General features: G+C 53.0%; 1 protein-coding gene across 4 annotated transcripts in view; it reads left to right on the top strand.

Moving 5' to 3' along the window:
• The first annotated feature begins 1,218 nt into the window (after window positions 1-1,218).
• The window catches only part of KIAA1671 (KIAA1671 ortholog), a 186,227-nt gene continuing 173,840 nt past the window's right edge, over window positions 1,219-13,605 (top strand). For 2 of the 4 annotated variants that reach the window (XM_057745211.1, XM_057745206.1), the window contains exon 1: window positions 1,289-1,318. The gene's annotated coding sequence lies outside the window, so the exon portion shown is untranslated. Of the gene's footprint in view, window positions 1,319-13,605 lie in introns of all 4 variants that reach the window. The other 2 variants (XM_057745207.1, XM_057745209.1) reach the window with 2 other exon arrangements.

Below are 13,605 nucleotides of genomic sequence, written 5' to 3'. Positions count from 1 at the left end.
ATGGCTGTTCTCAAGATGTCCAGCTGATACAAGAGATTATTCTAAGATGTAAGACATCATGGGGCCACTGCCTTACCATTTCTGGGTTCCATCACTGTGGGCAAGCCTCCTGGGGAGCCTCAGACTGCTCCTTGATAAAATAGGGTGGTGCAGATCCTTACTCCAAAAGTGCAGGTTAAAAGAAACAATGGCTATGATGCATGTATCTCCCGTAACAGGGGTGCCTTCTTCTTACACACACGAATCAAGAGGAAGATGGGTAAGAGAGATCCCTGCCAAATCTCCTGAAGCCCCACAGCGTGATGTTCTTTTTTCTCTCCTTGACTTTATTGAGGTCTCACTGACTTACAATAAATGCAGGTGAGATTTTAGGTCCTTCAGGTATTAACTCTTCTAATGGAGGAAGCACGAGTCACAAATACAATTCAATTTATTCGTGCAGATATTGTTTACAATGTCTGTAAGCTCCACGAGAGCCTGTATCTTGCCAGATGCTCCACCACTGGGTCCCCCGCATCCAGCATACTGTAGGTGCTTAATAAAGACGGAGGGAATGAAATGAGTAAAGGATAGCAAAACAGGCATTTTCTCGTTCAGGAGCGACTTCCTTCGATTCTCTCAGCTTGTCCCAAAAAACCTCTATATGCCTCACCCCTCAAACACCACCTCAACACAAGGGCAGCAGGCATGGCATACAGTAGGCGCCCCAGCGGAGGGAACGACCTCAGGCCAGGCCCCCGGGCCCTGCGGCCCCCGGGTGCAATTCCCGCGATTGCCACGAGGCGGCGGGAGCGCTTCGCGCAGACCCCGCTCGCTCCCCGGCGGCTCCCGCAGCCCAAGCAATTCGATGGGCGAGGCTCTATCGTGCGCCTCCTGAGTTCCCGGGCTGCATTAGGCTCTTGGGGGCGCAGACCCGGCGGCGGGTCGGTGTCTGTTAGGGGGGATCCCGGCCAGGGCAGGGGGATGACCCCAGGAACGCGGGCGGGGATCAAGAGCAGCGTTCTGAGTCCGGCGCGGAGGGGTCGGAGCTCGAGGGTTTCCGGCAGGAGAGCAGGGACACGCTCACGACCTCTGACCTCCTGGACCATCCCCGGGCCCCGGCGCCCGCCGAGAGCTCGGGTTCACCCGCCGCGCTCCGCCCCGGGGCTCTCCGCGCAGGCGCCGCCGGCCGCGGTTCCCATGGCGACGGGGGCGCGTCCCCGCCCGAGGCCCCGCCCCCAGCAGGCTAGGCTGCGCTGGGCCGCGGGCGGCGCGGGCAGGTGCCGCGGGGCTGCGGGCAGGTGGAGGCGCGGCGCGGGCCGGTGGCGGCGGCTCTAGGGTAGGTTGCGCGGCGGCCGCGGTGGATGGGAGCCGGCCGTCCGCCCCGCGTCCCCGGCCTGCGAGGGGACTGGGAGGCGGCGGCCGGCGATGGCTGGCCAAGTTTCTGCTCGGCTGAGGCCCCGGGAGAAAAGTTGCCAAAGTTGGCCGGGGGAAGAGGTGGGGACCCGGTGGCTCTCCCCGGGCTCTGGGTCTGCGGTGAGGGGGCATCCCGATTTGGGAGCCGGGAGATCTGTCTCTCGAGACTTGGGAGTCGATCCCGCGGGAAGATCCCGCACTGGGCAGCCAATGGATCCCGCGCCACCCGGCCGAAGACTTGGGAGTCGACCCCAGAAGTGGGTCGGGCGCCGGTGGCCTGGGGTCCCATTCGGTCCCCAGCCTGGGGGTGACTGTGGACGGTGATTGGGAACTGGGAGCTAGTCGATCGCTCTCCCCTGCCCCCCACTGGTCCGAGCCTTGAGAGTGATTCCGAGAGGAGATCTGGTGGCCGGGAGCTGGGGGATCGCTGGAGATCCGGGGTACCCAGCCTGGAACTGCTAGAATCTGGACGTCCGTGCAGGTTGGAGGCCCAGGAGGTGGACACTGGGAAGCGGGGATGCGGATCGAGGCGGAGCCCGGGGCGAAGGGATCCAGCGGGCAGCGGGGGCGGTGGAAAGAGCAGCGTGTCGGGCCCCGCGGGCTCGCGGGCTCCCGGGCTCCGAACGCGTTCTTCCCGCCGGGCCTGCGCACCCCTCCGCGCGCCTTCCCAGGGCAGAGGCGCCCTGATGGGATTAAGACTCAATCCCCCGGCTCCTCGGCCGGCTCGGGTGGCCCCCACCCCGCCGGCGGCGCCGCCTAGGGCTACAGGCGGGGCCCCGGGGAAGGGAAACGGCCCCTTGACCCCCGACCCGGGCCCGACCTTTCCACACCCTCCTAGCACACACTCGGCACGGACCCGGAGCGCCTCGCCCTGAAGCCCTGCCTCTCCCGCCGGTCCGTAGCGGCTCAGTAGTGGGGCGGGCGTGTGACCTCCGCGCGCCACCTAGGTGGCCAGGGCTTCCTGCCCGCGGGACTGAACTTTCTCCAGTCAGGAGCTGCCATTACCTTTTGGAAAGGAAAGGGCTGTACCTGTTGCACAAAGAAAGTGCTTTTCCTTTGCAGCTTCTTTGTGACTTTGGACAAAACACTTAACCTCTCTGAGCTCAGGTCTCCCTTATGGGCAAGATGGAGTGGCGTGGGGGGGGGGGGGTCACAGTCCTCCCCTTTCTGGGTGACTGGCAGGATTAATGGGTATAAAAGGTGCGAAACAGGTAGGGCTCTGTACATATTAGTGGGCCCTTCTTCAGTGGCTTCTCCTTTCCCTTATCTCATCCCCTGCGGCTTCCCCCAGGGTATCTGAAGGAAGACTCCAGAAACCCAATTTGCTGTCTTTTTAAACTACAGGATTAGAGAGATATTTAACTTGGTCTTTCTTCCAAGGGGGTTTAATTGCCCCTCTGATCCTCCTTGCAGAGAGAAGCTCTAGGGTTTGGCTAATCAGTAACCAGGGCATTTGAACAAGACTTCTCCCTTGGCCCAGCTTTCCCTTTGCTAATCCATCAGAGCTCCTGGGCAAACATGCATTCACTCCCAGACACTGGCGTCTCATCCCTGGGACAGTTCCAGAGGGAGTTGTGCAGACACTAGCCACAGTCCTGGTAGTTTTAGGGGGAATCCTTTTTTAAAGGATTTGCATGCTTGACAAGGGTGCAATTACCCTAGAGAAGTACAGGGTTTCATTCAGTACAGTGTCTGGGCACAGGCGCAGCTCTTCAGTCAACCAGTGTGTGCATCGAGCACCTACTATGTGGCAGACGCTAGAAATGGTGGACCCGGGGCAACATAGGATCTGTCCTCCTGGTTTGCAATCCAGCTATGAGCAATCAGCTTGCCCTGCAGTCCCGTGAGGCAGCAGTGCTGTTTCTTGATGTTACGGGTATAGCCCTCACCCCAGATTCTGAGGCTGGAGGTGCCCCACTCTCCCTTGGAGGTGTTGGGGACTGGCTTTTATTCAGGGCTGACCTTGGCAGGAGAATGGAACACCCCACTGTCTGGCCTTGGGCCTTTCTCCCCTTGCAGCATCACCAGAATACATCTCTGACCAACTCAGAAAAAGAGCCCCAGAGCAGTGTTTTAAATGTGCAGTTCCTTCATTCATCCATTCAACAAATATTTCAAGACACTGTGTCCAAGAGGAGGCACACCCTTAAGGGGTAAAGTCTTTGTGAAAAGAGGCAACTGTCCAGGAGAGAGCTGTGGTAATGGGAGGAGGGGCTGATGGCTTCTGGCCTGGAGGGGAGGAGGGGGATGGAGGGAGAGCGTGCCAGTGGGGAGGGGATGGTGTTACGTGCTGGATAGAGGGAACAGAAAGGCCTGGGCACCTGGACGGAGGAGGCAGCATGGGGTGTTGGCTGCAGATCCTGACGGGGCCCAAGTCAACTGTTCCCAGGGGTCTGGACTTTACTCCAGGGCAATGGGGCACTGTGGAAGTTTCTGTGGGGGAGAGGGATGGTGTTAGATGTGTGTTTTGGGAAGCTTGCCCATCTCTTGCGGAGGCTGGATGGGAGAGGGTGTACCAGGAGGCTGGAGACTGCTCGCAAAATCCAGGTGAGAGGTAATGGCGGAACTGAACTTGGATAGAGACAGTGGTCAGTGTTGTGTTTTGAAAGCCACTCAGTTGAAGACCCTTCCTGGAAACATGGCAGTCAATCTGGAGAAGGAGACCCTCAGGGGAGGTGGCCTGAATATTTTCAGTGTCAGTATTTCATTCAATTCAGCAAAGCTTCCTGAGCATCAGTTGTCCCCCTGCCCTGGGAGGGTCATAAACATCCAGGTCCTCCCCGAGACTTCACCCTGGAACCCTCTTCACCTTCCTGTGTGAGGGGGTGGGGCTTGTCATTCCATTTTACAGATTCAAGACTCAGTGGTGTGGCGGTGAGGTCTTTGCCAGCTCCCAGTGGCAGAGCAGGGATTTGAATTTGCTTCCAGCTTGCAACTTGTGGATATTTGGCGTCGGGGAGATTGAGTAGAGAAGCCACAAAGGGTGATGAGGTTGGGTTGGGGTGCAGCAGGGGTAAATCCAGGGAAGCTTCCAGGAGGAGGGAGGGACAGGAGGGAGGGACAGAAAGGAGGGAGCCAGCCAGGGAGACTTGGGGGCAAACCCTGGTGCTGCCCTGTCCTGGCTGTGGTCTGTGGCCATGGTATTTGGTTTGAGACTCAGCATCCTCATCTGTAAAATGGGCTCATGATAGGATACTCTCCTCCCTCAAAGGGTTGTTATATGAGTTGAGTGAAGCAGTGCATGGACATTGCCAGGTTAGTGTCTGTACTGGTCTCTGCCCATTAAGTAGTGGGTATGATTATTATAATAGATGTGATGACTACATGTCATTATATATATATAAATAGGTTTCAGGCAGGTGGCGCCTGCCTCTCCCAACCTTGTGTGTTTAGCCGGGGTGGGGGTGGGGTGGGAGGCTGGGGGAGTTGGGGGGGGGTGGTTGGGCAACCACAGGTGACACTTGAGCTGAGTCTTAAAGGAGGAGAGGCAAGGATGAGGACATTGCAGGCAGGCGCAGCACAGGCAAAGGCAGGGCTCATTAGGAGACCTGCGTGCTCACTGGTATACCCAGAATACAGGGTGTGTTGAAGAAATAAAAGTTAGACCATTGGCAACAAAAGTTCTCTTTACAGCCCCTGCCGCTCCCTAAATACCCAATCAGGAAGGCTTCGGCAGGTTTGGCATTGAGAGGAGGGCAAGGGATCCCTGTCCAGGAGTTTCACCGTCCTTCCCCTGCTCCCCCATGCAGATTATAGGAGTGTGACTCCAGACAAGCCACTTCCCTCCTGGAACCTCAGTTTCTTCCTCTGTAAAATGGGAGGATTGGAGAGAATGTAGAGAAAGCACCTAACACATCAGAACAACCTCTTTCCACTAAACCCTTTACATGTGCCGGGCTGTGGGCAAAGCTCTTTTGTTCTTTTTTTTATTCTTCACAACACACCCAGGCGATGCCTGCTTTAGGGACCCTTGATTCTGCAGCTTATAAAACTAAGTCTTCCCGGGGTCCTGCCCAAGCCCGCTACTCAAACTCTTGTCATTTGCAAGGAAGCTAATAAACTTTGAATTAAGGGATGCACACACATATATTTTTTTCCCTTCAATGTGATGGATATGTTATTGAACATCTTCTGTGGGCAATTCAGAAGAGCCCCTGCGCTTAGAAATTCACTCCTCAGAAATCTGGTCAATTGGATGGGAGGAAGGGAGAGGAAGGCAAAGTGAGACAGATATGGAAATGATTATGGATTGACTTCTGGGAAGTAGTTATCTCTGCCACATTTGCTAATTGCTCAGCTGGGTGACCTTTGAAATGTTCTATAGCCTTGTCACCACTGAGAATATAAAATACATCCCCAAAGCCTGATCTTTGGATATTTACATCACTGAGTCAGAAGAAATACACATACACACTCTCTCTCTCTCTCATACACACACACACACACACACACAGTATAATAATAACATATAATATATATATTATTGTGAAAATAACATGTAACACACCAAACACTTCAAAGATGGCAAAATGATTTTACATTAAGCGAAAAGTAAAATCCCACCCAAGACCCCAATCCCATTCCTCAGAGATAAAGCAGTCAGCAGTTTCCCTCAACCCTCCAGAAACTTTCCACATACATATGTTCTCTTTACCTCTTTCCAAGCCCTTATCACACTCTGCTAACTATCTTAAGTTTTGGGGGTTTTTTTTGTTTGTTTGTTTGTTTTTTCTCCACTCTGGAACCAGATGGAAAGACTTGCATCTTGGTTCTGCACTCATTGGCTGTGTGACCTTGGGCAGGTGACTTAGCCTCTCTGAGCTGCCGTTTCCTATCGGTAAATGGAGATAATAACAGCTCTTACGTCTGAGGGTTGCTGTGAGGAGGAAATTAGAAGGGACTGGCCCGTAGTCAGGGCTCAGTGTGCGTTGATTATTACTCTTGTTCCTTATGGTGGTTGTAGTAGTTGTAGTAGAGTTGGTGTTGCTTCCTCCCCCTCTAGATGATGTTCCAAGAAGACAGAAACCCTATTCGTCTTCACTGTTGTTTCCTTAGTAAACAGATGCAAAATAAAGACTATATGTGGACATACGCTCTGAACAACGATCATAAGACCTAGAATTTCACACAGAAATTAAAAATAGATGTGGACCCTTTTTAGTCCGTGTCTACTTACGGCACTCTTTTAAAAACCTGAGCAATACTCCGAGGCATGAAGGTGCTATTAGTTATTGAACAGATGCCCTGCTGGCAGCATTGAGTGGTTTGTTTTCTTGCTATGACACGTGGTGTCACAGTAAACATCCCTGCTCATGTGTCTTTGCATACTCGTTGCAGTCAATGTGAGGACAGATCCCAGGATGGAGAACAGTTGGGATGAAAGGTGTTTAGAATGTTGATCTCGCCTGCTCAGTTTCCCTCCAGAGTGTTTGTACCTTTCCCACTCCCTCCAAGGCTGGAAACACATGGTCCTTTGTATCAGCCAGGTTTCTCTATGATAATACTGTGTAACACACATGTCCCAAATCAAAGTGACCTTTAACAGCAAACAGCTGTTTCGTGCTTGTGGGTCATCAGATGGGTTGACTGACCTTGGCTGGGCTTGGCAGGGAGGCTGGATTCCAGGCTTTGGGTTGGATTCCCGTCTGCCCCATGTACTTTCATCTTGGTACCCAGACTGATAGGCAGCAGCCAGCCAGGACGTGCTCTTCTGTGGTGGACAGCCGATGCTCAGGAGCTCACTGGGAACTGCAGAGCCTCTGAAAGCTTCCCCTTGGAACTGGGAAGGTGTCACTTCTGCCCTCATTCTCTTGGCCAAAGCAAGTCACATGGCCAAACTCAATATCAATGAGATGGAAGTATGATCCTCTCATGGAGGCTGAGAGGGAGCTAGTATATAACTTCTGAGCAGAAATACAGCCCATCACATGGGGCAGGAAGGTCCTTGCCAAGGTGGAGGGTCCACCCAGAGGTGATGGTGAACATCGTGGCTCATGATTTTGGGGGGACATATCAGAGCAGGGGTCTGGGTGAGGAGACCCGGTTTGAGTTTATAACCCAGAACAGGCAGTTCACCTCTCTGAGCCTTGGCTTCCTCATCTGGAAAATGGAAATAATGCATCCTCTCTAGCAGAGCTGCTGTGAATCTTGAAACAGTATTGGATAAGGAGGTGCTTTCTGTGACATGAGGTGCAAAGGTGAGGAATGATTGTGTTGATGATGGTTTTTGCTCTGGGCTTGGTTCCTTGAGCTCTGGTACCTGTAGCCAGTGGACTGGGAGATCACAGTGAGGCCAAGGGGAGGCTGTAGAGGGGATCGATCTGGCCTCAAATCCCAGCTCTGCCCCTTATGGTCCACATGACCCTCAACCAGTCTCATCACCTCTTGAAGCCTCAGTTTTCCTGTTTATAAAATGGACACAGGGTGCTTGTGACTATTAGCGAGAAGGACTGTGAAACACTTGGCATGAAGTAGATGACAAATAAATGGTGGGGCTGACTGTGGAGCTGGGGTGGGGTTGGGGGTTCCTGATTGGGGTGGAGTGAGGAATTCTGCAAACTGCATATCGGTTCTGCAGAATTGGTTATAGAATTAGATATTCCCAACATCTCTTGGGAATATTGCAGAAAATCTGGATCCAGACTACCTGTGTTCAGACCCCAACTCCACTACTTTCCAGCTGTGTGACCTTGGGCAAGGCAGTTAACCTCTCTGTGCCTCAGTTTCCTCATCTGTAAAATGGGAGTGACAGTGGTGCCTGCCTCCTGAGGTGGCTAAGCATTAACTGAGTTAATACATATGATGAATGTACATGTGTCATTTTTACAGTAATACTATTGCCATTATTACTAGTATTATTATCTATGAATGTCTGGTGAGGTTGTTTCTGGTCCTTGGAGCACCAAGGCCTCGGGGAAAGGAGTGACTTAGGACCCCTGCTTCCCAGCAAGTGTTTTTCCCCTTCTGCTGTAGCTAGAGGGCTGTCAGGTAATGCATCACTGTTTGCATGACTTTCTGTTCCCAGGGCGAGCCTTGATCATCCACTCAGCCCCATTCGGGCCAGGGAGGGGTCTCAGATGCTCTGCGTTTAAGGAATATTCACGCGGCCACATTGTAAAAGCAAGCAGCGGGTGTCAGGGAGCCCATGGTTTTGAGTATCGAGCTAGGTGCAGGGTTAGAAGTCATGCTTACTTCTCCATTCAGTGAAAATTGATCTGGTATCTGTCACTTGGCGGATCTTGGGCCGGCTCTGGGGAAAATGGGATCTGCTGGATGTCAGGGCTGGATTTCTGGAGGAAAGTCATGTGGCGCGGGTATGGGATTCCTGTGTGACCCTGGGTAGGTCGCTTCACCTCTCTGTGCATTTCCCCATCTGTGAAGTGAGTCTCAGATGGGCCAACGTGTCATTGAAGGTGAGAGGGGACAGCCTTTTACCTGTGTGTACCTGATGTTCTCTGCCCTGTGCTTCCAGAAGTTTTGGGGGAGATGACTGAATCTGCTTTTCCTCCATCTGCTGAGTCCTGGCTTTTGAGAACACTAAATGTTATTTACAGTAAAATAAAAATAGTAAGTAGGGAGTATTCATTCTGTCCCAGGCACTGTGCTCATTGTTGTTTTAGTTGTTTCTCATGTCCCCATTTACCAGATGAGAAAACTGAGGCTCAGAGAGGGAGTCCCATGCCCAGGGCCACTACTGGGAAGAGGGAATGCTGATCCTTGCAGCCAGACTCAACCCCCGTGCCCTGAATCCCTCCCCTGCTGCCTCCCTGGTGGTAAAGCAGGTCTGAGCTAGACAATCCTGGTGTTCCGTCCCATCTCTACTGTGTCATTGCTGTGTGACTCTGGGCGAGTAGCTTTGCCTCTCTGAGCCTCAGTCCTCACCTGCAGAAAGCAGACACTAAGATTTTCCCTGTGGGGTGGTTGTGGGGTTAGGTGAGGTAACCGTGCACATAATAGGCACTTTAAAAATGGGAGCCCTGCCCCATAAAAAGATCCGTTTAGAGTTCTTAAAAAGTGTGCGTAAGTTATGCCAAGGAATGACTTTATGAGTCACTATATAAATCTTCCTTGTTTGTAATAGCAGAAATAATCATAGTAGCAGTAATTCAAAATAATAATTAGTGTTGATGGACTGCTTCTTGTACTCTCGTTCCTTGTGCATTATTATATGCAATCCTTTTTTGGTGCTAATGTTGTTCCCATTTTACAGATCAGGAAACTGAGTCCTGGTGAGGTGAGCCTCCTTGCCCAGAGCTATCAGCTAGTGGGAGCACTTTTGCGTGTGATTCTCCTTGGCAGAGACACAGCTGCACTTTCAAAGGCTCCAGGTCAGGGCTGTGGCTTCCAGCAACTCTGTGTTGACATTTCTTTTCTTTTTGTTTTGCTTCCTCAGTGATGAAAGCCCTTTCTGGGGGCCGTCCTGTTTACCCGAGGCGTGGTGAGGCACCGCCGGGTGGCGAGGAAGGAAGCCCGGGGTGTGTGGGGCCCCCTGGCAATGGGAAGGCCAGCAGGCACACTGGGTACACCGAGGTCACTCCATGAACTCCCGCCACCCTGCCTCCCAGGCAGGGACGGAGCCTTGGCCTTGGTGGGCACAGTGCCTGCCGAGCCCTGCCCAGTGTCCTGGGCTGGGCTGGGGAGTGATTCGGTTGGGGAACTCCCAGGGCCCTTTGTCCTGGGAAGCTGCCCAAGTTTGTCTCTCCCTTTCATTTGAGGCCCCAGCCCTGGAAAGCTCATATTTTGTTTCTAGAATGGATTACCTGCCTGCCAGGGACTGTGCTTGGCATGAGAAGGGGTCTGAGGCCGTGGGAGAGAACACAGAGTGTATTAGAATGAGTTCTGGGCCGCTAGTCAGGACCCCTGAGTGCCTGCTTCTCAGCTGTGTGTCCTTGGGTAAGCCCCTTCCCCTCTCTGGGCCTTTTTCACAGGGGGAGGGGCAACTGGATGAGTAGATCCCAGAGCCTCTTATTCCTGCTGTACCTTCTGGGAAGAATCAAAAGCAGACCTTTAAAAAGTAGGGCCCAGAAAAAAACCCACCATTTGTGGAAGACCTACTGTGTGCCAACTCCCTTGCTAGAGAGGTATTACATCTGCGTCTTCTGTCAATCCTCAGAATGACTTGGACAGGTGGTATTACTAACCCCTTTTACAGATGAGAAAACTGAGCCTCAGAGACCTAAAGCCTTCCTCAAGGTCGCTTAGCTTGAGGCAAGAAGGGGCAGAGGCTGGATTTGAACTCAGGTCTGCCTCCTGGAAAGCCGCCACCCCCTACGGTATAACTCAATGCAGTGGGTCTTCCCACCTTCCCCCTGACCATGTTGAAAATACCATTTCTCCCCTCAAAACTTCCAGGGCAGTGTATCCCTGCCCTCTTTTGGGATCATCGATCGTTTTCATCTTTGTTATGAATTAAGCACCTACTATGTACCAGGGCCTGCCCTGGGCCCTGGGCCTCAGAGCTGCCTGGGATACAGCTCCTGCCCTCCCAGAGGAGAGAGATGAAGGGTTACAGGGCAGCGTGCCCAGGGCTGTGGTGGGGGGCGTGGGGCCCATGGGGGGACTGGGGTGGGGACCCTGTTCTCCTGGTCCTGCCTTCTGGCAGCCTTGAAGCAAAGCTGTTTCCCTTGACACGCTCAGACTTGGATGCGACGGGGAGCTTTGGCAACCAGCAGACCGCCTCCTTCTTGGAGAGGTGAGGTGCACCTGGTTACTGTCAGATTTAACCGCAGGGAGGAGGCGATAAGGTGTCCAAGTGTCGCTTTTATCCAGCTGCCTTCATCACAGCCCCTCTACCTTCCCTCTTTTCCTTCGTTAAAGGGCGATGGGGTGGAGGGGGCAGTAGAAGGCTCTGGAGGAATTTTTGGAATGCCCAGAATGCTGGCTGACCCAGCAGAGCAAGTGTGAGCCATCTGCCCTGGCTTTAGTCGGCTCAGCTGGGCGACCGCAGGGGCCTTCTGGGTGTCGCCCAGGTGCTGTGCCAAGGCCCGGGTCAGCCCCGGGGAAGGTGGCTCTTCCACGGACCGCAGCAGCAGTCCCCTGTGATGACACTGCCCCGTCGGGAGCTATGCAGCCCTGCGGTCCCCTCCTGCCTCTGTTTTGTACCTTTGTGGGCGTGGCTTCTTCTCTCTGCCCGGGTGTCCACGCCACGGAGTCGGGGTGCTGATGTCCGCCTTTCAGCCCGGCCGGGGGCTCCCAGAGAGGTCCTGTGGATGAACGTTGGGGTGAATGGCCAGTCAGGGTTCATGCTGGGCACTTGGGGTGGGTGGTGATGGTATGTAAAGCTCCCACTGTGCGCATGCGTCCTTCTGCAGTACCGCGGGATTCCTATACCTTTGCTAGTTACACTCGGCCAGCCCTTCTGCCTTAAGGTGGTGGCAGGAGATAACTGTTCAGTGCTCTAACGGATAATTCTCCGTTCATTTTCCAAATTCATAATTTTTATTCTCTTTTTGTCCTTACTACACTATATTTCCATCATGCTACAATGCATGTTCATTGTCAAACATTTACAAATGCAGAAAAACAAAAAGGAGGAGGTAGAACTCATATAATCCCACATTCGAAAGATAACCAGGGCTCATATTTTGTGGTGTGAGTTTTAAAGTTATGCACAGTATGGAGATGGAGAGATGTCAGATGGAGATGGAGAGATGTCAGCACCGCGTCCTGGGGGTTAGAGTGTGGGCTTTATTCTCAGATGGCTTCAATTCAAATCCTGGCTTTGGAATCTCCAGCTGTGTGACCTTGGGCAGGTCACTTTCCCTCTCTGAGCCTTAGTTTCTCTGCCATGAAATAAGGTGGCTGTGAGGATTAAATAAGTCAGTCAGTGTCTGTGAAGTGCTTAGAGAGATGCCTGGGAAAAAACAAATGCTTCATGTTTATGAGCTACCATTTTATACGAATGTATATTTTTTTCTCGTTTTGAGCACTGATCCCCTTTCTTGCAATGCTTTAATCTAACACTTGTGGGTTTGGACATTAGGCTATGAGGACACCCTGAACACCTCCTCCTGGCAGGGCCCACGGTGGGGGCTGCTGAGAACGGGGGTTGGGCCAGCTGGCTTGGTTGACATAAAAGCACCTTGGGCACACTCACAAGCCAGTCCTGACCTTTATCGCTCAGGGATGCTTCCTGTCCCCACTGAGCCCTGGACGTTTGTCCAAATTAAAGCCACTGGCTGGTCCCAGCAGGCTGGAGGTGGCCCCTGTAAATGAGCTTGCTGAGAACCCTTCCCCCTCCTTTGGTGGCAGCAGTGGCTTCAGAAGGATGGGTTCAGCCACACCTGGGAAGAGGGACAGGGTTGGCTGGCCTACCTCTAAACAGCTCTGAAACTAGAGAGTCACCTGGCACCAATGGGGACCCTGAGAGCCAGAGAGAGGGAAGGGGTTTGGGGAGCCATCGGACAGGACAGCCTATGGAACCTGGTTTCCAGAGGTGACATCCATGGGGGACAAGTGGTGCTGTGCTTTACCAGCTCTGTGGCCATGGGCGAGATAAACAACCTCACCTGTCCTCAGTCTCCTTCTCTGTAAAATGGGGCTAATAGTAGGTCTGACCTTATAGGGTGGTTGTACTATGATATGTAAAGGCCCTAGCACAGCCAGACACTTAGTCAGTTGCCCCCTCCTCTCTCTCCTCCTCCTCCTCGTCAACATTTAGAACAACACAGACTGGGCCAGTTGCTACGCTAACTACTTGCTATGCATTATTTCCCAGTCATGAACTGCCGTTGCTGTTATTAATACTGTTGTCTTCCTGTCTGATTCCACACTGCTTGGGAGTATGTTTAACCACGGCTTCACACCTTTGAGCGTGTGATGAAACACTCAGCACACAGTCAGTGATCAATAAAAGACAGCCGCGGCGATTATTATTGATCCGGTTAGTTTCGCTGGGGCTACACACGGCTGTTGGAGAAGAGGCAGCTCCCTCGCCAACCCAATGTCTATAATTTGGAGCGTCTGCCCTGTGAGTGTTCTTCTGGGGCTGATCTTGAAAACGGGGTTTGGAACTTCCATGGCAGCCCAGTGGTTAAGACCCAGTGCTTCCAATACAGGGGGCGTGGGTTCGATCCTCCGTTGGGGAATTAAGATCCCACATGCCGCGTGGCGGGGCCAAAAAAATAAAAGAAAAAGAAAGCCAGGTTTTCCTTGTCCGTTTCAGTTCCATGCCAGGCTGCACACCCCCCACACCCCCACCCCCCGCACCCC

This window comes from Hippopotamus amphibius, chromosome 8, assembly GCF_030028045.1.
Source record: "Hippopotamus amphibius kiboko isolate mHipAmp2 chromosome 8, mHipAmp2.hap2, whole genome shotgun sequence".
Lineage (NCBI taxonomy): Eukaryota > Metazoa > Chordata > Mammalia > Artiodactyla > Hippopotamidae > Hippopotamus > Hippopotamus amphibius.
The sequence above is the reverse complement of the archived record's forward strand: the minus strand, read 5'-3'. Positions and strand labels throughout refer to the sequence as shown.